The following is a 26,725-nucleotide window of genomic DNA, read 5'->3' as shown; positions in this document are numbered from 1 at the left end:
CGTGCTACTTAAGACTGGTTTTGTGGTCCAGGGTCACATATATAGAATATATGTATGTATATATATGTGTGTGTGTATATATATATAAAAACATATATATGTGTGTGTGTGTATATATATATATATGTATATACATCCATAGGTATTGGAACAGTAAAAACAAAATTGCTCTGTTGGCTGTGGAGTCAAGACATTTACAAATATGACTAAAAGATGAATATGAGACAAAACTATAGAATGTCACATTTTATTATTGGGTGATTCAACACATAGATGTTTTACCAGCTAAGAAGTTCAGCACTTTTAGAGATTCATCCCACTCATTGATGTGAGCATAAGTATTGGAACAGTTGCCTCACAGGTTTTTCTAAGTGATCAGCTGTGTCCTGTTGCATTAATTCTTCAGATATTAAAAGCAGGGAATGTGTCGTATCAGTTATATCCATTACTTCTGCATTCTGAATCTTGCATTCGATGATGACACACACAGACCAGGATGAAGACAAGGGCGCTGACTTTGAGAGAAAAGCAAGCCATTTGGATGCTAAAAGAAAAGAGAAAGTCAGTTAGAGCTATAGCAAAAACAAAGGGCATGGAGAAATCAAGAGTTTGGAAACCACCAGCAACCAACAACGACTTGATCGGCTGAGAAAACAACAGTAGTTGATGACAGACAAATCATAAAAGCTGTGAAAAGGAACCCTAAAAGACGTGTCTGTAAAATAACCAACAACTTCCAGAAAGCTGGGGTGATGCTCTGACAATTTACTGTTCTCAGGAGACTTTGACACAGAATTACCGATGCTACACAGCAAGATGCAAACCTCTGACCAGCACCAAGGCAAGATTAGAGTTTGCAAAAAAGCACAAAGGTGAGCCAGAAGAGTTTTGGAACTGTGTTTATGGACCGATGAGACAAAGAGGAACCTTTATCTAAGTGATGGGAAAGCAAAAATGTGGAGAAAAAATGTTCGTACAAGTTTAGTAAAGGTTTATTCAATCATGGCTCTTCCTGACATAATGAAGGGCGGAACTCCTTATATGGGCATTTCTACCGGCAGCACTGCACAGGACTCGCTCGGGAAGAATGTCTCTAAAGAAGTGTGTTTTTGGTTGTAAGGGAAGATAACCTTCTTCGGCTTCCCAAAAGAACCCAGCGTTACGTGAACAGTGTATGCAATTTTTTTTTCGGGGCAGCAATGGTATTTCGCAAGTGTGTTTGTTGACGGACGTTTTATAAACAAGGCTCAGTTCGATCCCGGTCATGATTCAGAACTCAAATGTCTGTGTTTTGTTGGCGATCGGCACTTAAAGGATTAGTTCACTTTTAAAAAAACTTTTGCTGACTAATTTACATAATATGTGTATATGGTCCTCCTTCCGCACATTTGTAAACACTGACTCGGTACTTCCGCCTAAGTCAACCGTGACCTTTTCAACATCATTGCGTATTACGTGACGTCACGAACGCGCATCACAGAACAGAGCAAGGCGAGCATTTGTGCTTATAAAACTTAAACTTTTTTATTTATTTTTTAAATGACCGATCGTTTCGCTAGATAAGACCCTTATTCATCGTCTGGTATCGTTTAAAGCCCTTTGAAGCTGCACTGAAACTGTCATTTGGACCTTGAACCGTTTGGGTCCCAATGAAGTCCATTATATGGAGAAATGTTTTCATCAAAAACCTTAATTTCTTTTCGACTGAAGAAAGAAAGACATGGACATCTTGGATGACATGGGGGTGAGTAAATTATCAGCAAAAGTTTTTTTAAAAGTGAACTAATCTTTTAAGTGCTCGTCATTCTTTAGCTCCGCCCACGGCGCTCCGCCTCCAGGAGCTCGGCTGTTTTCGGAGAGAATCGTAAAACTGTATCTGTTATGCCCCCTTTAAGGTTAAAGAATATCTTATACTGTAAACTATATATGGCGCAAGGTTACAATTAACAACAGAGCCCAAACTAAAGGGCAGTTTTTACTTTGACTTTACATTAACTTTTACATTTTCTATTCCGAGTATTAATGTAATTCTGCTAATTAAATTTTAATCTCCTCATCATTACAATCCAAATCCGCATACTTTTCCCATTCATAAATTATAGTTTATCCAATGCTGATTTGGGTGGTTTCACAACAGTCTTACAAATTATTAATTTTCTTTGAGATTACATTATACAATTCAATGCTCTAATGACCTTGTTCTTCTCTGTGGACAATCTTCCATTACTTCAACTCAAACTGTTTGCTTTTAGCTTTGTTATGGGCTCTCTGGGGGTTCGTAGTGCTAATCTCACCGTGAAGCTGCCTGAGGCCCAGGAGTCCAAAGATTCACGACCTTAACCAAGTGCTTACGCAGTAAACCTCAACCCAGACAAGTGTGTGAGTTCAAAGATCAAAACTGATGTGGTGAGAGAGAACAGACCTGAACAATATTAGTTAAGTTAACCTACAAAGCCATATTAAAGGTCAGTTTTAAAGGTCAGTTCAAAGCATCAATGTGCTGGTCATCAGTTCTTTTTTAATTGTAAATTGAGTTGAATGTCTAGGTGAGTGGAACTGGTCTAGCAGGGTGAAACTGGGATTGAAGAAAGGTGAAGGACATGTCCAATCTCACCAGGCCCTGGTCTTTGTCCATATAAACGCTGCTGTGCAGGAGTGAGGGTCAGGGAATCAGTGACCAGGCTGGGGGTAGGAGGGGAATCGAGGCCAGCGTTTCATTACAGAGACCTAGACCAAAACCACACGTGCCCGAGCCACTGCAGACTACTCAGTCTACTGTGGATTTCATTAGGGCCCAAGCCAGTAAGGCGCAGGGCCCTATTGTTCTTCTAAGGATTATTAGGGCCCAAGCCAGTAAGGCGCAGGGCCCTATTGTTCTTCTAAGGATTATTAGGGCCCAAGCCAGTAAGGCGCAGGGCCCTATTGTTCTTCTAAGGATTATTATTTTTTTTATTTTTTTTTTTTTTATTATTTTTTATTTCGACTATCCGGGTACTTTTGGGGGCCTTAACGTGCCCGAAAACTCTTGAAAATTGGCACGCACATTGGAACCTGCGGCCATTAGGACGCCGCTGAGGCTGGGACCCGGGCGGGGCACAGGGGCTCTACGGCGCCCCCTGGAAAATTGTCAGAAAGCTTGATGTATAGCTCACACATACTTGCACGTATTCATATGAAACTCGGTACACATATAGAACTCATTGAGCCGAACAACTTCCGCGCAGCATTTCATAGGCTCCGCCCAACAGGAAGTCGGCTATTCAGGGCTGTTTAAAAAGTGCATGCTCTGGAATTTGATATACTCCTCTGAGGATTTCCATACGATTGCCACCAAACTCGGTGAACATGATCTCAAGACATTGGGGACGCTAAATTGCGAAGATATTTTTGATATGTCGAACGGTTTGCCCGTGGCGAGGCGATGAAGTTATGGCGAAAAATGAGACCCAGGAAATGCCTAATAACGTCCACATACATTGTATGATGTAGATCAAACTCCAGTGGTTTGTTCGTTGTATGATGCCGATCGGATAGATGTGACTATTATGACTGAAAGTTATAGCGCCACCAACTGGCTGCAGGAAGTGTGTCATTTTCAAAATGCTTTGAATTCAGCATCTTATTTTTACTCGATTTGCTTCAAACTTCACCAGAATAATGTCAAAACACAGCCGATGTAAAACTGTGAAGGGAATATTGATATCTAAAAGTATGTTGCCATGGCAACGTGTCAAAGTTGAAAATTCGTTTCTGGTGATTTTGAGGCAGATAACATGTTTAGAATGTCATGAAACTCAACACACATATGAGTATTAATGATAGTTAGACACTGGAAAAAGCTCATAAACGGGCGTGGAAGAGGCACTCTATAGCGCCACCTTTTGTCAAAAATGGGGGGGTTAGTTTTAGCTACAGACACCAAACTCGGTACATAAATTGTTCTTATTAATCCGGACAACTTTCTAATTTACAGTCATTAGCTACGACCAACCGGAAGTCGGCTATATTTATTTTAATGTGGGTTTTTTTTAAAAACAGGCTGTAAACAAATTAATACTCCTCCAAGCAGAAACACGGAAATCACACCAAACATTTTTTCTCATGATGCCAAAATACTGAAGATGCTAAATTGCGGACGGATTTAGGATATCTTGAAAGATGATTTAATGGCAATTTATTAAAGTTACAGTAAAAAAGAGAATTATTATTATTTTTTTTTCTTTTAAGAGCAGCTTCCAAACACTTCATAAAAAATTACATACACAGAACAATACAGTCTGAGGATATGTGATTAATTTCATGAATTTACAATGCACTATGCTTAGGAGAAAATTAAAAAACTATCAGAGAGCTGTTAAGACTGCTTCTGAGTGAGAGATCCCTGCCAGCCTGCATCTGAGTGAGGGGTGGGGGTGGGGTGGGGTGGGCTGTGAGTGACTGTGTGGATTGAGGCAGTGGGTGAGAGAGAGAAAGAGAGAGAGAGGGTCTGTTTTTTAAAATCTTAAAAAAAATGCTTATAAATCATTAAAGATTTTGATGACACTTTATAATAAGGTCTCATTTCTTAACATTAGGAAATGCATTATTTAACGTGAACTAACAATGAAAAATATATTTTTACAGCATGTTAATTCTTCCATGATAGTATGAACTAACAAAGAACATTTTTTTTAAAAGCATTTTTTAATCTTTTTAATGTTAGAAAAATAGTCATGTTTAAAAGATAAACTTTAAAATTTAATAATATATTAACACATTTTGGAATTAATATTGAACAACATTAAATGGTATATAATTATTAATGATTATATATATATATAATGATAGCTACAGACACCAAACTCGGTACATAAATTGTTCTTATTAATCCGGACAACTTTCTAATTTACAGTCATTAGCTACGACCAACAGGAAGTCGGCTATATTTATTTTAATGTGGGTTTTTTGTTTTTTTAAACGGGCTGTAAACAAATTCATACTCCTCCAAACAGAAACACGGAAATCACACCAAACATTTTTTGTCATGACGCCAAAATACTGAAGATGCTAAATTGCAGACGGATTTAGGATATCCTGAACGGTGTTTTAATGGCAATTTATTAAAGTTACAGAAAAAAGAGAAAACTTTTTTTTTTTATCTTTTAAGAGCAGCTTCCAAACACTTCATAAAAAATTACATACACAGAACAATACAGTGTGAGGATATGTGCTTAATTTCATGAATTTACAATACACTATGCGGAGGAGAAAAATTTAAAACTTAGAGTTCTCCTGTCACTGTACTTCTAATGTTTGCGGTAGGTGACTGGGTGAGTGACTGACTGTGTGAGTTCAGTGAGTGTGGAGGGGGAGAGAGAGAGAGAGAGAGGGTCTGTTTAAACTTCTCAATAAAATCCTTAAAAAATGCTTATAAAGCATTAAAGGTTTTGATAACACTTTATAATTAAGTCTCATTTGTTAACAGTAGGGAATGCATTAATTAACATGAACTAACAATGAAAAATATATATTTTACAGCATGTTAATTCTTCATTGATAGTATGAACTTACAATGAACTAACAATGAACAAAATATTTTTAATATTAGAAAAATAGTCATGTTCAAAAGATAAAACTTTAAAATGTAATAATATATTAACACATTTTGGAATTGATTTTGATCAACATTAAATGGTATATATTTATTAATGATGTAAATTAACAACAGTTAAATAATGTTGTTTTTTAACATTGGTGAATTCACAAATAACATTAAATATTAACAATATATTTTTTACTTTATTAATTTGTGTTAGAAAAAAATTATTCATGGTAGTTAATGGAAAAATAAATCATTAAAAAATGCTTATAAATCATTAAAACCTTTGGTAACTATAATAATTTCTCATTTGTTAGCATTAGTAAATGCATTAACTAACATCAACTACCAATGAAAAATATATTTTCACAGAATTTAAAGTTTTATATGTTGTTCTGTGTGTGTGTTTCACAGAGTTGATGGTTTGGATTAACCCTTTAATTGCCGTATCCCTTAAAACCAAACTGCCAGAGGGTTACTGTGATGCTTGTGCTCGCTGGGCACCGTTTTATCGATGCCACCGGGGTGGCGTATGCATTGGCGGCTTGGGCCCGTCATCGCTGCTCGCAGCTATATTTATTTTTTTTTTTTTTTTTTTTTTTTTTTTTTTTTTTTTTTTATTTCAATCATCCGGGCACTTTTGGGGGCCTTAACGTGCCCGAAAACTCTCGAAAATTGGCACGCACATTGGAACCTGCGGCCATTAGGACGCCGCTGAGGCTGGGACCCGGGCGTGGCACAGGGGCTCTACGGCGCCCCCTGGAAAATTGTCAGAAAACTTGATGTATAGCTCACACATACTTGCACGTATTCATATGAAACTCGGTACACATATAGAACTCATTGAGCCGAACAACTTCCGCGCAGCATGTCTTAGGCTCCGCCCAACAGGAAGTCGGCTATTCAGGGCTGTTTAAAAAGCGCATGCTCTGGAATTTGATATACTCCTCTGAGGATTTCCATACGATTGCCACCAAACTCGGTGAACATGATCTCAAGACATTGGGGACGCTAAATTGCGAAGATATTTTTGATATGTCGAACGGTTTGCCCGTGGCGAGGCGATGAATTTATGGCGAAAAATGAGACCCAGGAAATGCCTAATAACGTCAACATACATTGTATGATGTAGATCAAACTTCAGTGATTTGTTCGTTGTATGATGCCGATCGGATAGATGTGACTATTATGACTGAAAGTTATAGCGCCACCAACTGGCTGCAGGAAGTGTGTCGTTTTCAAAATGATTTGAATTCAGCATCTTATTTTTACTCGATTTGCTTCAAACTTCACCAGAATAATGTCAAAACACGGCCGATGTAAAACTGTGAAGGGAATATTGATATCTAAAATTATGTTGCCATGGCAACGTGTCAAAGTTGAAAATTCGTTTCTGGTGATTTTGAGGCAGATAACATGTTTAGAATGTCATGAAACTCAACACACATATGAGTATTAATGATAGTTAGAAACTGGAAAAAGCTCATAAACGGGCGTGGAAGAGGCACTCTATAGCGCCACCTTTTGTCAAAAATGAGGGGGTTAGTTTTAGCTACAGACCCCAAACTCGGTACATAAATTGTTCTAATTAATCCGGACAACTTTCTAATTTACAGTCATTAGCTACGACCAACAGGAAGTCGGCTATATTTATTTTAATGTGGGTTTTTTTTAAAAACGGGCTGTAAACAAATTAATACTCCTCCAAGCAGAAACACGGAAATCACACCAAACATTTTTTATCATGATGCCAAAATACTGAAGATGCTAAATTGCGGACGGATTTAGGATATCTTGAACGATGATTTAATGGCAATTTATTAAAGTTACAGTAAAAAAGATCATTTTTTTTTTTTTTTAATCTTTTAAGAGCAGCTTCCAAACACTTCATAAAAAATTACATACACAGAACAATACAGTCTGAGGATATGTGATTAATTTCATGAATTTACAATACACTATGCAGAGGAGAAAATTTGAAAACTATCAGAGAGTTAGACTTAGACTGCTTCTGAGTGAGAGATCCCTGCCAGCCTGCAGCTGAGTGAGGGGTGGGGGTGGGGTGGGCTGTGAGTGACTGTGTGAGTGACTGTGTGGATTGAGGCAGTGGGTGAGAGAGAGAAAGAGAGAGAGAGGGTCTGTTTTTTAAAATCTTTAAAAAATGCTTATAAATCATTAAAGATTTTGATAACACTTTATAATAAGGTCTCAATTCTTAACATTAGGAAATGCATTAATTAACGTGAACTAACAATGAAAAATATATTTTTTACAGCATGTTAATTCTTCCATGATAGTATGAACTAACAAAGAACAATTTTTTTAAAGCATTTATTAATCTTTTTAATGTTAGAAAATTAGTCATGTTCAAAAGATAAACTTTAAAATGTAATAATATATAAACACATTTTGGAATTAATATTGATCAACATTAAATGGTATATAATTATTAATGATTATATATATATATATATATATATATATATATATATATATATATATATATATATATATATATATATATATATATATATATATATAATGATAGCTACAGACACCAAACTCGGTACATAAATTGTTCTTATTAATCCGGACAACTTTCTAATTTACAGTCATTAGCTACGACCAACAGGAAATCGGCTATTTTTTTTTTTTATGTGTTTTTTTTTTTTTTAAACGGGCTGTAAACAAATTCATACTCCTTCAAGCAGAAACCAAAAATTCACACCAAACATTTTTTCACATGCTTCCAAGATACTGAAGATGCTACATTGCGGACTGATTTAGGATATCTTGAACGGTGATTTAATGGCAATTTATTAAAGTTACAGTAAAAAATAACACTTTTTTTTTATCTTTAAAGAGCAGCTTCCAAACACTTCATAAAAAATTACATACACAGAACAAGACAGTCTGAGATATGTGATTAATTTCATGAATTTACAATACACTATGGAGAGCAGAAAATTAAAACTATCAGAGATCTCCTGTCTCTGTGCTTCTAATGTGTGCGGTAGGTGACTGGGTGGGTGACTGACTGTGTGAGTTCAGTGAGTGTGGAGGGGGAGAGAGAGAGAGAGAGAGAGAGAGAGAGAGAGTCTGTTTAAACTTCTCAATAAAATCCTTAAAAAATGCTTATAAAGCATTAAAGGTTTTGATAACACTTTATAATTAAGTCTCTTTTGTTAACAGTAGGGAATGCATTAATTAACATGAACTAACAATGAAAAATATATTTTTTACAGCATGTTAATTCTTCATTGATAGTATGAACTTACAATGAACAAAATATTTTTAATATTAGAAAAATAGTCATGTTCAAAAGATAAAACTTTAAAATGTAATAATATATTAACACATTTTGGAATTGATTTTGATAAACATTAAATGGTATATATTTATTAATGATGTAAATTAACAACAGTTAAATAATGTTGTTTTTAACATTGGTTAATTCACAAATAACATTAAATATTAACAATATATGTTTTACTTTATTCATTTGTGTTAGAATAAATTATTCATGTTAGTTAATGGAAAAATAAATCATTAAAAAATGCTTATAAATCATTAAAACCTTTGGTAACTATAATAATTTCTCATTTGTTAGCATTAGTAAATGCATTAACTTACATCAACTACCAATGAAAAATATATTTTCACAGAATTTAAAGTTTTATATGTTGTTCTGTGTGTGTGTGTTTCACAGAGTTGATGGTTTGGATTAACCCTTTAATTGCCGTATCCCTTAAAACCAAACTGCCAGAGGGTTACTGTAATGTGTGTGCTCGCTGGGCACCGTTTTATCGATGCCACCGGGGTGGCGTATGCTGACGGCTTGGGCCCGTCATCGCTGCTCGCAGCTATATTTATTTTTTTTTTTTTTATTTTTTTTTTTTTTTTTTATTTCAATCATCCGGGCACTTTTGGGGGCCTTAACGTGCCCGAAAACTCTCGAAAATTGGCACGCACATTGGAACCTGCGGCCATTAGGACGCCGCTGAGGCTGGGACCCGGGCGTGGCACAGGGGCTCTACGGCGCCCCCTGGAAAATTGTCAGAAAACACGATGTATAGCTCACACATACTTGCACGTATTCATATGAAACTCGGTACACATATAGAACTCATTGAGCCGAACAACTTCCGCGCAGCATGTCTTAGGCTCCGCCCAACAGGAAGTCGGCTATTCAGGGCTGTTTAAAAAGCGCATGCTCTGGAATTTGATATACTCCTCTGAGGATTTCCATACGATTGCCACCAAACTCGGTGAACATGATCTCAAGACATTGGGGACGCTAAATTGCGAAGATATTTTTGATATGTCGAACGGTTTGCCCGTGGCGAGGCGATGAAGTTATGGCGAAAAATGAGACCCAGGAAATGCCTAATAACGTCCACATACATTGTATGATGTAGATCAAACTTCAGTGATTTGTTCGTTGTATGATGCCGATCGGATAGATGTGACTATTATGACTGAAAGTTATAGCGCCACCAACTGGCTGCAGGAAGTGTGTCGTTTTCAAAATGCTTTGAATTCAGCATCTTATTTTTACTCGATTTGCTTCAAACTTCACCAGAATAATGTCAAAACACGGCCGATGTAAAACTGTGAAGGGAATATTGATATCTAAAATTATGTTGCCATGGCAACGTGTCAAAGTTGAAAATTCGTTTCTGGTGATTTTGAGGCAGATAACATGTTTAGAATGTCATGAAACTCAACACACATATGAGTATTAATGATAGTTAGACACTGGAAAAAGCTCATAAACGGGCGTGGAAGAGGCACTCTATAGCGCCACCTTTTGTCAAAAATGGGGGGGTTAGTTTTAGCTACAGACACCAAACTCGGTACATAAATTGTTCTTATTAATCCGGACAACTTTCTAATTTACAATCATTAGCTACGACCAACAGGAAGTCGGCTATATTTATTTTAATGTGGGTTTTTTTAAAAAACAGGCTGTAAACAAATTCATACTCCTCCAAACAGAAACACGGAAATCACACCAAACATTTTTTCTCATGATGCCAAAATACTGAAGATGCTAAATTGCGGACGGATTTAGGATATCTTGAACGATGATTTAATGGCAATTTATTAAAGTTACAGTAAAAAAGAGAATTCTTTTTTTTTTTTTTTTTTTTTTAAGAGCAGCTTCCAAACACTTCATAAAAAATTACATACACAGAACAATACAGTCTGACGATATGTGATTAATTTCATGAATTTACAATACACTATGCAGAGGAGAAAATTTTAAAACTATCAGAGCTGCTTCTGAGTGAGAGCTCCCTGTCACTGCAGCTGAGTGAGGGGTGGGGGTGGGGTGGGCTGTCAGTGACTGTGTGAGTGACTGTGTGGATTGAGCCAGTGGGTGAGAGAGAGAAAGAGAGAGAGAGGGTCTGTTTTTTAAAATCTTAAAAAAATGCTTATAAATCATTAAAGATTTTGATAACACTTTATAATAAGGTCTCATTTCTTAACATTAGGAAATGCATTATTTAACGTGAACTAACAATGAAAAATATATTTTTACAGCATGTTAATTCTTCCATGATAGTATGAACTAACAAAGAACATTTTTTTTAAAAGCATTTATTAATCTTTTTAATGTTAGAAAAATAGTCATGTTCAAAAGATAAACTTTAAAATTTAATAATATATTAACACATTTTGGAATTAATATTGATCAACATTAAATGGTATATAATTATTAATGATTATATATATATATATATATATATATATATATATATATATATATATATATATATATATAATGATAGCTACAGACACCAAACTCGGTACATAAATTGTTCTTATTAATCCGGACAACTTTCTAATTTACAGTCATTAGCTACGACCAACAGGAAGTCGGCTATATTTATTTTAATGTGGTTTTTTTTTAAAAACGAGCTGTAAACAAATTCATACTCCTCCAAACAGAAACACGGAAATCACACCAAACATTTTTTCTCATGATGCCAAAATACTGAAGATGCTAAATTGCGGACGGATTTAGGATATCTTTAACAGTGTTTTAATGGCAATTTATTAAAGTTACAGAAAAAAGAGAAAACTTTTTTTTTTTTATCTTTTAAGAGCAGCTTCCAAACACTTCATAAAAAATTACATACACAGAACAATACAGTGTAAGGATATGTGCTTAATTTCATGAATTTACAATACACTATGCTTAGGAGAAAAATTTAAAACTTAGAGATATCCTGTCACTGTACTTCTAATGTGTGCGGTAGGTGACTGGGTGGGTGACTGACTGTGTGAGTTCAGTGAGTGTGGAGGGGGAGAGAGAGAGAGATAGAGAGAGAGAGAGAGAGAGAGAGAGAGAGAGAGAGTGAGTCTGTTTAAACTTCTCAATAAAATCCTTAAAAAATGCTTATAAAGCATTACAGGTTTTGATAACACTTTATAATGAAGTCTCATTTGTTAACAGTAGGGAATGCATTAATTAACATGAACTAACAATGAAAAATATATTTTTTACAGCATGTTAATTCTTCATTGATAGTATGAACTTACAATGAACTAACAATGAACAAAATATTTTTAATATTAGAAAAATAGTCATGCTCAAAAGATAAAACTTAAAATTTTTTTAATATTGATCACCATTAAATGGTATATAATTATTAATGATGTAAATTAACAACAGTTAAATAATGTTGTTTTTTAACATTGGTTAATTCACAAATAACATTAAATATTAACAATATATTTTTTACTTTATTTATTTGTGTTAGTAAAAATTATTCATGTTTGTTAATGGAAAAATAAATCATTATAAAATGCTTATAAATCATTAAAAGCTTTGGTAACTAATAATTTCTCATTTGTTAACATTAGTAAATGCATTAACTAACATCAACTACCAATGAAAAATATATTTTGACAGAATTTAAAGTTTTATATGTTGTTCTGTGTGTCTGTGTTTCACAGAGTTGATGGTTTGGATTAACCCTTTAATTGCCGTATCCCTTAAAACCAAACTGCCAGAGGGTTACTGTATTGTGTGTGCTCGCTGGGCACCGTTTTTCGATGCCACCGGGGTGGCGTATGCACTGGCGGCTTGGGCCCGTCATCGCTGCTCGCAGCTATATTTAACCTTGCTTTCCCACATCCTTTTGGCAGATATATGATGAACACTGGATGCAGAATCAACTCTGAAAGTTCAAGTTCATGCAGGTAGTCCATCATATTAATTCCACTAACTTCCATTAGCATCTGACAACCATAACATTTCTAATTTGTCTTAGTTTTAAACAAAATATGTTTCTTGAGCACCAAATCAGCGTATTAGAGGTATAAAGTACAACTTAAATATATTAATATTAAAAACAGTTATTTTAAATGCAATAATATTGTTTTTAAATCTATTTTGGTCAAATAAATGCAGCTTTGGTGAGCATAAGAGACTTTCAAACACATACAACTCTTTGTCAGTTATATGAAGAAGTTTGTGAAATGGGTTCTTATAATACATTTCATCATCCCTTTTGCTCTTTTCCTTTAAGTTTGCAAAGAGCACTAAATCAACGGATATGGTTTAACATGCTAAAAATATGCTGCTGTCTAAAGACATTGTCATAGAAACCCACCTGTTTCCCAAAGAGTGTGAGCTAGAGAGAAATAGCTCACAGTACCACAGGTGCCAGACACTGTCTGCAATTGATTTCCTGTGTGTCACTGGCACAATTTCAAGAATTTCAGATGTAAAACAAGTTACTTTACAGCAGACATCTATAATGTAATGAGCAGTGGATTCTTACTTAGTATTAGGGGCACATTCAGTCATAACTAAGTTTGCAATATCTAACTCTTAAAAGCATTATTGATTTAGATGTATTTTGTTTTCTTTTAATCATCATAGCTGGTGTGATGCTGGCCTTCTTCAGAGTAATGAATTATTTAAAAACAGCATCAAGCACCCATTTGATGCTAAATTATTCATGGGTGCATCAAGAATTCGCATTTGATCAATTGTGATTCATATTGTCAGCTGAAAGCATTTTAAAGGACACTTTACTGAGTAAATATGATGAAACAGTTTTATGTCTTCAGAAACAGTGGATTGTGTCAATTGTAAAAATGATCTTTGTAAAGATTTTGTGAAAGCATGTTGAAAGTGACGAGAATCTGTGAGTGTGTGTAATGGTTTATATATATATATATATATATATATATATATATGTGTGTGTGTGTGTGTGTAAATAAGAAAAAGACTGGTCTGAAAATGATTGAAAAAATTAAGGTAATGTAATAGCGGCCCGGTCATGAATATTGATGACAAATAACAGATCACAGCAAAGTGTGAAACTAGTGTTAATAAACTAGTGTTACTAGCGCTAAAATTCTTTTAGCGAAAACAAAAGCATATTTGTGTCTCAGTATAAATGGATTTTTTTTTTTGTTTGTTTGTTTTTGATAAACATTTTATGTTGACATTGGATAAATCTGTCTTGGTTTAAGTCTCAGTTACACATAATATAAACACTGTATCTGTACTTCATGTGAGATCTGTTTCTACTAGGACATAATTTCTTCAATCTGACTGGCTAATCATGAGATTATAAACTTTAAAATGCAATTTCACTTAGCATAAACAACAGCAATGATGAAAATATCCTGTTTATGTGCTGAACATTTATGAGATCCCTTCAGTGTACAGCAATCCCAATAGCAGGTGTGACCCCTATTCCTGGAGAACTAAAATGTAGTGACATCTACTGTCTAACGGTGGAAATCATTTCCCAGTAAAGCACTATTAATACGTATATATATATATATATATATATATATATATATATATATATATATATATATATATATATATATATATATATATATATGCAACATATATATGCAACATATATTTGTATGTGTCCATATCTGCAACATATGGTGCCAAGCCTGAGCGTAAACTAAAAGAAAGACAAAACAGGTGTAACAGAGCGTAAGCTGCAATGAAGCAGACTCTCCCTGATATGAAGGTTCTGGTGATTTGTGGAGTGCCACAAGGAACTACGCCACGCGTGAATGGGCACAGTTGGCGCAGAGGAATCAAACTAGAGTCAGTAGTGATCCAGGGTCCCCCCACAGTCGCTTTACTCCCCAGAGTGTTCTCTGCATCTCTCTCTACATCTCTCTCTCTCTCGTTGGCATGGCTACTGAAATACAGTATTGCCAGGAAATGTAAATTAGGAATTTATCTGTTAAAATAATCACATATAGCCTACAATAACAAAATGTGGATGTGGGTGGAAAAGACCAACAAACAACAAAACAAATTTCATTACAGAACTTTTCTGAATTTTGAAAAAATGTCTTCTGAGTAAGACAAATGCAATTAATTCTATCTTCTTCCTCCCTCTCCCTCTCTTTTAAGCAGGATTAAAGCAAAAGGTTCCTACCTAAATGTCTCTTTAATCCAAGATGCAAGTAGCATCACACTGTCAGAGAGTCACCACAGTCACCGCAGTCTCCACTAACGATACTCACCAGATCCCAATCCCCTGATTTCTGATCACCGCCACCTATCAGCACTCATCAACAGCACTATATCCCTGCACTCCTCCCGTTCACTCACTGTCTGGTCTCAAACTTTCCATGTTGACTAACCTGACCCACTTACCTTTTGTCTACTTACCAGTTGCTCCAATGTTCCTATCTCTGTTCTCCACCGCTCCAGTTCTCCACCGTCTCCACGCTCCACTGTTACCTCCAGATCCCCTGGAAAAGGAAAAAGGACATTCACATTCAGATAAGCCCCTAGAGACCTTCCCATTCCCCGCCTTCTTACCTGGACATTCTGCTCATCTCATTCCTCTCTGCTACTCAATAAACCTGTTGATTGTATTGCATTTACCTCTGTGTCCTGTGTCTATCTGCTGACTCACACAGACCTTGACTCTGATGGATTTACACTAATGCTGTTTGAATACTATATTCCTGTTTGCTGATATATACTGAATGACAATATCAGGCATAACTGCCTGCTTAAAGTGACCCTGTGTTGAACTCACCCATATTAAGAAAGGCCTCAGAAGTGAAATGCTTGTGAATGTTTCTAAAGCAAGCATGTATTATTGTACTGTAATTGCATAGAGATGAGTTCAAGCATGCAAATTAAAAATGAAAAAAATGATTTATATACTTTTCTCTTATAATAATACAGTAAAACAGTAATATTGTAAAATATTTTTACAATTTAAAATATAAATTTTCTATTTTAATATATTTAAAAATATAATTTACTCCTGTGGTGAAAAAGCTGAATTTTCAGCAGCCATTATACCAGTCTTCAGTGTCACAAAATATGCTGATTTTGTGCTCAATAAATATTTCTTAATATTAATGTTGAAAACAGTTGTTCTGCTAAATATTTTTGTGAAAATCATTATACTTTTTTTCTTAATTATTTGAGGAATATAAATCTTTTATAACTGTCATTAAACAAATATCTTTACTGCCACATTTGCTAAATTTAATGTGTCCTTGCTGAATAAAAGTATTTATTTATTTAGTTTTTTACTGAAATTTACTGGATGGATGGATGGATAGATAGATTTATATTGTATCAAGTACAAAAAATAATTTCTTCACTTTTTATCTAAAGTAAATCTTGAGAAATATGCATGAAGCATTTGCTTGATGTATAAATTCATGCTTAAGGGTAACTTTTAAAAAAGTATGTGCTGTGAGTTATGGGACTGACAGGCTCCTGGTGTACTCAGCTGCTGTGTGCGCACTTACCAAGAATTACCCATCTCAAAACCTGTCCTGTCATAACACTGCATGCCACCCTTACAAACTTAACGGAGGTCTGGAGAAATATCTCCATATCTTTGAGCGACAGTGTCACGTCCCCTTACTGTGAGTGTAGTCGAGCGTAACCTCCACGCAGGGCCTTCCCCACAGCAGGGGTCCCATTATTGGACTCAGCCAACCGAATGTCAGCAGTCCCCTCTTAATTCATACCGACGGTGCATTCACTCACACATCACATGGATTCACAGATCCAGCTGAGGTGGGGCCGCAGAGACCAAAACATTCAAACACATCTGCAGACGACACTCAGGAACGTCACTCTAATATGAATTTATATGTGTACTTAGTGTGTAAAATACATATGCTTGATGAAGGTCAGTGGACCGAAACGTCGCTGTTTTTTGTAATAATACATTTCTATATTTAGCATGGACTGATAGTGTGCGGGATAATATTTTTTATTGATTGGATTCGGCATTGTTGTTTTGGAGTGTTTTTCCTACGCACCTATCAATTTCTCAGGTGTGCTGAGTTTGTGTTGATTGATGTTTAATATTAAGAAATGTGCATTGTGCACAAGTAGTACTCCGAATAAAGTTTAAATATAACTTTTATATGAGTTAATGTCAGTAAATATGTTAATAGGTTTGAACTTGAACTACGTGTATTTTAAATATATTACTTTTTTTACTAGAGTTATCATTGCAAACAAACACAATATATCCAAACAACACACTGAAGGAGGAAAAAATAAATATGTATTAAAAATAATAACAATAATATTTGCTTACAAATAATATACATAAAATCAAAATCAAATTATAGCATAAATTAAATTTAAACTTAAGGGAGGTTAATCTTTATCCATATATTGCAAAGTAGTTTTAATGTATTTTTTTTTTTTAGCTTCTTAAGGGATATAAATGAACAAATCACTTTTAAATGCCACAAAATTTTAACTCTACAACACAACAAATCTACAGCCAATGAAGCATGAGCGTCTTTATGAGTGAGTCATTTGATCATTCACTCAACCAATTTGTTTCAAAAACTGATTAAAGTCATTAAAGAATGCAACAGATATCTTTTTTAATGAGTCATTCATATTCATTCAGGAAGTCAACACCACTACTGTGAATCCCTACAGCTAATTGTGCTTTAAATTTGTTGGACTGTTTTCATTGGTGAAACGAATGTAAACTGCAAATACTCAATGTTAATTTTTTTCTTGAACTGTTTCATAAATTATTTATGATTATTTGTACATTGTGGACAGATAATAGGAATGTAAGAGAAGGGTGCCCTTTTATGAAACCCTTTTATCTTTAGATTAGCAGTTTGTAACTCTTAGCAGCAGTTTCCCACAGGAGCAAGACTGTACTGACGTGCCTGTTTGTGTTTGTTTATGTGTGTTCTAGCCGAGATATCAGCTATGACCTTGTTAGCCCTGCCCTTCTGTCTGCCACTTCCACACTGATCTACAGACTGCGCAAGAGATTATGCCCAGTGCGGCTAATCTAGAATAATCCACAGCCCAGGCAGCGATGCTCTCAGTGCAGGAGAGCATTCTGGCAATGAGAGCAGCTTACTGAACGATACCAAAACAGAGCGTCAGGAAGTTCCATCGAGTCAAACGCCAATGGAAATCCCCCCGTTGGTTGGAATAATAACAGAGGTAATCATTTTCTGGCAACCCGATTAACAACACTTTTTCTCAATGCGAGTTCTTGCTGTATTTGTGGGCCCAATGAGGACAGACTGTCAACCTTGAAACCCTCCCAAGTAATGGGGGTCACATATGGTTTGGGACCGCAATCACTGAGCGGTGTGTGTGTGTGTGTGTGTCACAGATGTGTGGTTGGGATTGTTTGTGTGTGCAGTTGAGCAGTCACGCTTATAACTGTGGATATTGCCATAATTTTGCCCCAATTTTGAGACCCCCAACAGAGGGACTGACATCCATGGCAGCAATTAGCGGCAATTACAGCCAGGACAGTTTGATGGGAGCATAGAGTAGATTTACTGTAGCTGTGAGAGGTGAAGTGTGTCCTATCTTCATGGACATCTGCAACTGTACTCCGGAGAAGAGGGTCTCCTCTTGTGTACTATATTTCTCTGCAATTGGTCAATTAAGTAGCTCTTAACTTCCCTTTTGGTCTCCGCCCATTTTGAAATGCAATTATGTCCTTTCTTTTCACATGGCCGATTATCAATGCAGGTCCATTAAAATCAGATTTGCATAATATAGCATGCTCTGTAGCATCAGGCTATAACAACATATTAATCAAGCAGAAGGATGTGAGACTATTGGACAGAGTCATTTTTTAAGACAGTAATAGAGGCTGTCACAGCTCCTCGTATCCCGTGTGGCACTAGTCGGGCCAGAGTGCGCCCTTGATTGTCGCCCTATATGTTTGCTGGCTGTCCTTGGCTCTTGGCACCCGGCAGTGGGGCCAGATGTACATGGTTGACCCTGCTCCATATGTGTTCAGAGGATTAGGGTCAGCTGCTTAAGATTTAGGCCCACACTGGCTCCCTGACTCACCTTCATATGGCCCATGAAAGGGCAAAAGTGGAGAAGGGGGAACCTTTTGCATGTTTGGGTCAAGGCAGGATGAGTTATGAAAGATTTTCACTGTTTTCAACTGATCAATTAAAAATTAGCTTCACTGTAGTAAACTACACTGTAAACTGTAAACATATTCATTCATAGAAATAACAAGCCAACTATTAAAAAGAACAGTTGTGAGGTAAAGGTTAGGATGAGGACAAGTCACAAGTTTCCCTGCGGATTCACCAAAAACAAATTACTGCACACCTCCACATGACCAACCCAACGTCAGGGTATAGAGTGAGTATTGTGGAGCACGTGAAATGCCTCGCGCATGAGAAATGCCTGGCACGTTCCAAGCACTGTGCCTTTATTTAAGAAATTACATAAATTGTTTTATGTTTAGGTCAGAGGTCTTCAGGCTTTTTAAGGCCAAGGCTACCTTGATAGATAGAGAGATAGAACAGAGATCCCCCATTGCATATTGTGCAAAATTTGTATTAGTGTTACATTTTAAGCCTGGCTTGTGAGTGTAGTACCTTATGAATTAATTTACATACTTTATAGTAATTGTATTGCAGAACTGTTAAATTACAGTCTTTCATTCATGTACATTTTCATTTTACTTTGCTACTGGGAAGGAGCTTTAAGCTTTGGTTGAAGTTAACTTTATGTGTAAGACATTTAAAAGAATAGTTCATCAAAAATTCTAATTTGCTGAATATTTATTCACTCAGGCCATCCAAGATGTAGATGAGTTTGTTTCTTCATCGGAACAGTTTTGTTGAAATTTAGCATATTACATCACCTGCTCACCAATGGATCCTCTGAAGATTGGGAGTCGTCAAAATAAGAGTCCAAACAGCTGACAAAAATATCACAATAAAATAAACTCCAGTCCATTAGTTAATGTCTTGTAAAGCAAAGAGCTGCATATTTGTACAGAGAAAACTCATTATTGAAACATTTTTAACTTCAAACCGTTGCTTCCGGCTGAATATGTGTCCTCTATCCATAATATTGCTTAAGACTTTCATTTTTACGGCACCCATTCTCTGCAGAGTGTTCATTGGTGAGCAAGTGATGTAATGCTATATTTCTCCTAATCTGTTCTGATGCTATTTCAGTGTTCACTTAAAAAAAAAAATAACTTCACACTGTACACAGAGACTTTTAATTATTATTTTTTTTAATCCATTAATAATGAGAGAATGGGGCAATCAGATTCCAGTGGCTGAAATCACATGTGCCTCATATGCTACAGATTACGTCTGAGCAGATGGAGAGAAAGCAACGTGCATAGGGTATGCTTGGCACTCAACATTATTAATGTAGTTACAGATAGAGGGATACTCTCTCTCTCTCTCTCTCTCTCTCTCTCTCTCTCTCCGTCGTTCTCTGACTTTCTCTTTATCTGCGTTTTCCCACATTTTTCCATGTCCTCTTGGGACAAAAGGTTTTCATGTGCCTGAAAGCTATCTTGACTCTGTTGCACATTGTCAGACTGATGGTATGTGAGAGAGCAATGCTGAAAATGTAAATATTATTGTCTAGAGCTGAATGTTCCTCGTAGGAACGACCACGTTTACAAGATCGAGTCTGTCCTTGAAATCAAAATACTGCATTTCAGATTCAATTAGTTATATTTTTCTTGTGTGATTAGTTTTGTTTCAGGGCGCACTATTAAATTCTTGTTGATACAATAAGCTGATAATTATTTTCTTTATTAAAATTCTAAATATTAAATTAATATACTATTTTGTCTAAATAAAATACAAAAAAAATTGAATCATTAGTTTTAAATGTTAATGATTATGATACGCTATTTTAAAATAGAAAATGTATATTTCGATTTTTTACATTTGGATTACACTTAATAGCATTTTTATACTGTTAGTGTTTTGCTAAATGTTGAGTAAATTAGCATGCACAATTAAATATGACCAATACCAAACCTGATACTGATATCACATCATAATTTTTGTTTATATTTTTTATATTTAAATGTCCTTAAAAGTGCTGAATATTAGTTTATTTCACTGCCTGATGAATGAGCTCCTTTATTACACGGCTCTCTGGCATACTTGGTTCTGATTGGGCAATCACTGCATTCCACAGTCAAATATTTTTCTGTAATGACTGTTAAACTTTAGAATTAACCGCTGTGCCTGGCAAATTATCTCCTACACAGCTAGAGATGTGTTTAACATATCTTGTATCACTCTAGTGTATCTCTTATGACACAAAAGACCAATTTTATAAAATGTGAATCAATATTCCTAGTGCATTTATTTATTTACTTATCCATTCATTTTGTAAGTAGCCATATAATAATCAAGAAAAATACAGTGTGTTGCACTCATGTGCATCTGTGTTTATTTTTGTCATAATGACCTGCAAATTGTACATTATATAAGTTAATATGCTTGCTGTGTTTTTTCTTTTTCTTAAAGATCCTGATTCTACAAGTGAAAGGAAACAAGTAGTGTATCAGCGTTTGATTTTGGTCAAGGACAATTCATACACTGCCAACGCATGCCAATAAGAAGCTGGGTCAACCACTGTGTGAAATGCATTACTCTTAATAATAGTAATATCAAGAGAAGTGAAGTTGCATTATACATATTAAATGTTTTTTCAAGCCTTTGGATCTGCATCTAAATGTAAAAAATTGCTTGCAATTCTTGCCTCTTGTGAGGTCCCCAAATTAAATTTTCCTGGTCCCGTGCTTTGGATTTGGGTTGGAGTCTGTACCTCTGGTAATGGGCCTCACATGTTACCGATCCTGTGGCAGAACTCGAGTTCGACCCATTGGCAGATCACATACTGCATGCTAGATCTATACACACTTTTTGAGTTACATTAAGTGGGCCTAATTGTACATGTAAATTCTGCATTAAACTTTTATTGAAAAGTAAGAATACTGACCTATTTCAGCATACATTAGAAAATACAACTAGGAAACAAATGCAGTAGGAAATGAATGTGTCTAATTTATCTATAGTCACATTTTGGTCTTGTTCTTGTTATTAATTTCTGCTTTCTTCCCAATTGATGATTTGCAATGCTTTCACAGGCAAAAACATTATGTAAGTACACTAAAGAAAAATAATTCTCTACTGATACGAGTGCCAGATATTCTTATGTGGTAGGTTTTAAAATCTTACATCCCCCAAATCTGATTGAACGTTTTGCTTGCATCTGATGTTTAAACTCAGACACAAAACATTTTATTAAGCATGACTAAACTATAATACTGAGTTGTAACCAATCAGAGCGTTTGTGTGTGTTAGTGAGGTCAGGCATAAGGTTTACTTAAATGGAGAGAGTTGTTCTCACACACTGCTCAACTCCAGGATCACTCTTCAGTTGAAAACTTTCTTCAAGACGAACACACAACACTAACATGCATAGTAAAGATCAAATCTGGTAAGTTTTCTTTCCATCTTAAGGTTGAAAATATATTTTAGGATTGTGTGTATGATGGAAAATAGCATACATAACTACTTTTTGCCAAATATGTAAAAGTTTAGCTCTGTTTAATGCTGGATATTGTATGCAATTTTACTGTATAAAACATGTTTCTGGTCAGGCAAAGGGGTATTTGCAATTTTTAATCAATAATGCCAATATAATACTTTTAATAGTCACAATAGACCTGAAATGGAACAGTCCACAATGTGCAGCAAATGAATCACGTTTTATTTTTGTTGAAATCATGTTTTAAATTCCACAATTTTCTCAAATGAATTTAAACAGGGAGTCAGGCTTTTACTTTCATTAAGTTTTATTTTTCTCTCATCCCCGGCCATGAGGACTTTCAGAGAACTGCAGACTGGTTGCTGTCCCAGACAAAACACAGACCTAAAGTAGCCATCATCTGCGGCTCTGGACTGGGAGATGCACTTAAATGCCAAGACTCTTTCAAATACTCTGACATCCTTGGCTTTCCTCAGAGCACAGGTAACATGCAGCTCAGAACATGTAACAATGTATTTTTATCAGTGGTTTTTGTTCATTTGCAAAAATAAAGACAAAGGATCAGCTAAAAATGTTAAATCGTGCTAGTACGTTACACTGGTAAATGTTTAGCCTGCAGAAAAGTTTCAATTTTAAGCCTTAAATTTTAAAGTGACAAAATTACAGCAAGCAGATTCATTGCACCATTGATGCTAAATAGATGGAAACAAAATTATAAAAACATTTTTGTAGTGCGTTATGTTGTATGTAGTAATGCTTGTATGTGCTGTGTGTATTGAAACAATGAAGGGTCATGCTGGAAGGCTGGTTTTTGGAGAGCTCAAAGGGAAGACCTGCGTGTGCATGCAGGGCCGATTCCACATGTATGAGGGACACTCAGCAAGGTTTGACCTTTTTAAACCAATGGCACTAAATGCTGCACTTCTTTTGCATAAATTGTTGTTCAAATGTATGCTGTAGATGTTTTATTGTTTTGGAAAAAGTGTCTAATGTTCACTAAAGCTGTGTTTAATTGATAAAAAATACAGTAGTAATATTGTGAAATAATATTGCAAATTGAAATTCAATTTTAATATACTTTAACATTTATTTCTGTTATACAACACTGAAGTTTCATCAGCCATAACTCCAGTCTTCAGTGTCACATGATCCTTCAGAAATTATTCTAATATGCTGATTTGATGCTCAAGAAATATTTCTTATTTTTATTATTATTATCATCAATGCTAATTTTTATTATTATTATCATCAATGCTAAAAGCAGTAATGCTGCTCACTATTTTTTGTGAAACAGCATATTTTGTATTGTTACATGTTTTTACTATCACACATTTAATCATTTTAATGTGAATGAAAGTATTCTATTAATTTCTTTAAAAAACATCTTGACCCTAAACTTTTCAACGATATTGTACATTTTTATCAGTTTCTGACACATTTTAATATCCCATCATGCTTTATTTGCAGAATGGCTCAGGCTAATACAAAATCTGTGTATTTTGATAGTTTCACAAATCTCTCATGTGTCACAAATGCATTCCAAAAGTGACTCCAAAACACTGATTTATTCATGCTGTGTCATGCTGCAGTCTAGAATGATGATAAAATAAGGAGATTTTTTTCTTTTTGGATGCCCACACAGTATATTCACTCCATCCTGGTCATGCTGATTTGAGTCACATGTTGTAATAAGAGCACAATGAACTATTCAGTGAAAATTTTGTGTGGTTTATATAACACAGGGTTAGATTAAAATGGCTTATTGGAGGTATTCCTGTACAGTACACCCACAAGCTTTTGAAAGTTCATTACAAAGGCATTGGATTGACAGAATTTGTGCTTGTGTTCCTCAGGTCACTTTCCCAGTAAGAGTGTTCAAGCTACTGGGTGTCGAAACCTTGATTGTCACTAATGCTGCAGGGTTATTAGCGGACAGTTATAATTGCGGTCATATTATGATCATACGTGACCACATTAACTTCCCTGGACTTGCTGGACTGAACCCGCTCAATGGCCCTAATGATGATAAGTGAGTATCAATGTACATGTTGAAGTGAGCTAAGAAAGCATTCATTCATTAGAATCACCAGTACAAGGGATAGAATCATTTATCTGTTGTTGTAAAGGTTTGGTCCTCGATTTCCACCCATGTCTGGGGTTTATGACAAAAGCCTATGGAAGATGGCGTTCAACATCTGTAAGAGCATGGGCGTCTCCCAGTATGTCCAAGAAGGCGTCTACTGCACGGTGGGAGGACCCAAGTTTGAGAGCATGTGGCCTGCCTTCTGCACAAACTGGTAGTGGATGCAGTTGGTAAGCTGGTGTCTCGTTTAGGAAAATCAATACAGTTTGTATCTAATCCAAATCTGTAAATTGCTTTTCAAAAAATTCAACTTTGACTTAACTTTGACTGATGATGTAAATCAGCAACACTTTCACCTAAAGAGATGGTTCACCCAAAAATGAAAATTGACATTATTTACTCAACCTTTAGTTGCTCCAAACCTGCATGAGTTTCTTTCTTCTGTTGTGCACAAAAGAAGATATTTTGAAGAATGTTGAAAAACAGTCAGTTGCTGGTAGCCGTTGACTTCCACAGTATGGAGAAAAGAAAAAAAAATCAGTGGAAGTCAGTGGCTACCAGAAATTATAGATTTGATATAATAACATTCTAATGTATAGAAAAAGGAAGTTGATTTATTTCATATATTGAGATTGACTAATGATTATATTTTATTGTATTAATACAATTTTAGTGTTTTATTCATTGTAAAAAAAGAGCATGCACAATTAAATATCCAACATCGATCGTTGCCAATGACTTATAATAATCTAATATTGACTTAATAACCAATATATCATGCATCCCTAGTTTTATTTTTTATTTTTCATGTTTTAATGTCCCTGAAAGTGCTGAAGTTTAGTTTATTTCACTGCCTGATGAATGAGCTCCTTTATTACACGGCTCTCTGGAATACTTGGTTCTGATTGGTCAATCACTGCATTCCACAGACTCATATTTTTCTGTAATGACCGTTAAACTGTATAATTGACCGCTGTGCCGAGCATCTGATTTCCTGCACTGCTGTGTTAGTTTCACATTTCTTGTATCACTCTGTGACATTATAGGTTTATATCATAGTCATAATAGAATTTTTGGTCACACTTTATTTTAAGGTCCAATTCTTGCTAACAAGCAATTAACTATGACTTATGCCTCAATAAACTCCCAATTTGCTGCTTATTACTAGTTAGTAAGGTATAGTTGTTAAGTTTATGGATGTAGAAATATACAGCCAATATGTTAATAATATACATGCTAATAAGCAACTACACTGTAAAAAAAAATTATCATTGAAAAAGTTGAGCCAACTTAAACTAAAAAATCTGCTGAAGCTGGTTGCCTTAAAATTTTAAGTTTTTTACAGTGAATAGTGAGAATTGGTCCCTGTACTAAAGTTTTACCAAATATTTCTACTGACATAATAGAATAATTTCTTAAACTAGAAATAGAAATAGAAAGTCATATTGTTATATTGTCCTAATTATTCATTTATTTTTAAATTTATGTCTAATTTGCCTTTAAAGGAATGAGTACTGCACCGGAAGTGTTGTGGCATGAAGGTCTAAGGTCTCTCCCTCATCACTAACAAAGCTATGAGGACAATGAGTCTGTCAATCATGAAGCTGTGCTGGAAGTGAGCAAGATGCATTCGGAGATGCTGCAGGCACTCGTCACAGAGCTCATCAGCCGCATGGACATCAACAACACTGAAACTGCCAATCAGTTTGATGGTGCCATAACCAACTTTAAACACTGGGCTATTCCACATGTTATTCATTAAATATTAGTCTTTTTGGTGCTTTGAAGGCTGTATATGCATTTGTATATTGATGATTTCATAATATTAATCCCACCTTTATGTGGGGAATTATGCAACAAAAAAAAAATGTATGCATTGCTGTTCATTATACAAAGTAATATAATTACTAATGTTAATATTTTGACGATAAAGGTAGAAATTTGAATCATTGTTATGCTATTTATAATACATTTTATATTTACTATTTGCGTTGTAAATGTGCCACTAAATATAGACCTTTTGTATAACATTCTCTTCTATAAACATGCATCTTATATGCAGAAATGTCAGCAATTAAAGTGTATTTTGAAAACAAGTATATTGTAAATCATTTCCATTACAACATCATAAAAGTTTTTAATTGTGTATTTAGAGGGAGTTAAAAAAAATAGACAATACAAACCCATTAATTAAACTTATTAATTTCCCATTAAATAAAAAAAGAACAGTAGTGTGTTT

General features: G+C 35.1%; 1 long non-coding RNA gene and 1 pseudogene across 2 annotated transcripts in view; both read left to right on the top strand.

Annotated features, from left to right (window-relative positions):
• LOC306854641 overlaps positions 1 to 21,833 on the top strand; it is an 80,794-nt gene extending 58,961 nt beyond the window's left edge. Inside the window, exons 4-5 of the long non-coding RNA XR_013782862.1 lie at positions 17,791 to 18,047; positions 21,377 to 21,833. This is a non-coding gene — a long non-coding RNA (uncharacterized lncRNA). The remainder of the gene's footprint in view (positions 1 to 17,790; positions 18,048 to 21,376) is intronic.
• An 899-nt stretch (positions 21,834 to 22,732) lies between these two features.
• LOC306854782 (purine nucleoside phosphorylase-like) lies at positions 22,733 to 26,338 on the top strand (annotated as a pseudogene). The gene is made up of 5 exons (XR_013786066.1): positions 22,733 to 22,886; positions 23,193 to 23,282; positions 24,257 to 24,432; positions 24,530 to 24,716; positions 25,992 to 26,338. The product of XR_013786066.1 is annotated as a purine nucleoside phosphorylase-like (transcript).
• Positions 26,339 to 26,725: the final 387 nt, after the last annotated feature.

This window comes from Barbus barbus, assembly GCF_936440315.1.
Source record: "Barbus barbus genome assembly, chromosome: 35".
Taxonomy (NCBI): Eukaryota; Metazoa; Chordata; class Actinopteri; order Cypriniformes; family Cyprinidae; genus Barbus; species Barbus barbus.
Note: the sequence above shows the minus strand (reverse complement) of the source record. Positions and strands in the feature narration are given on the sequence as shown.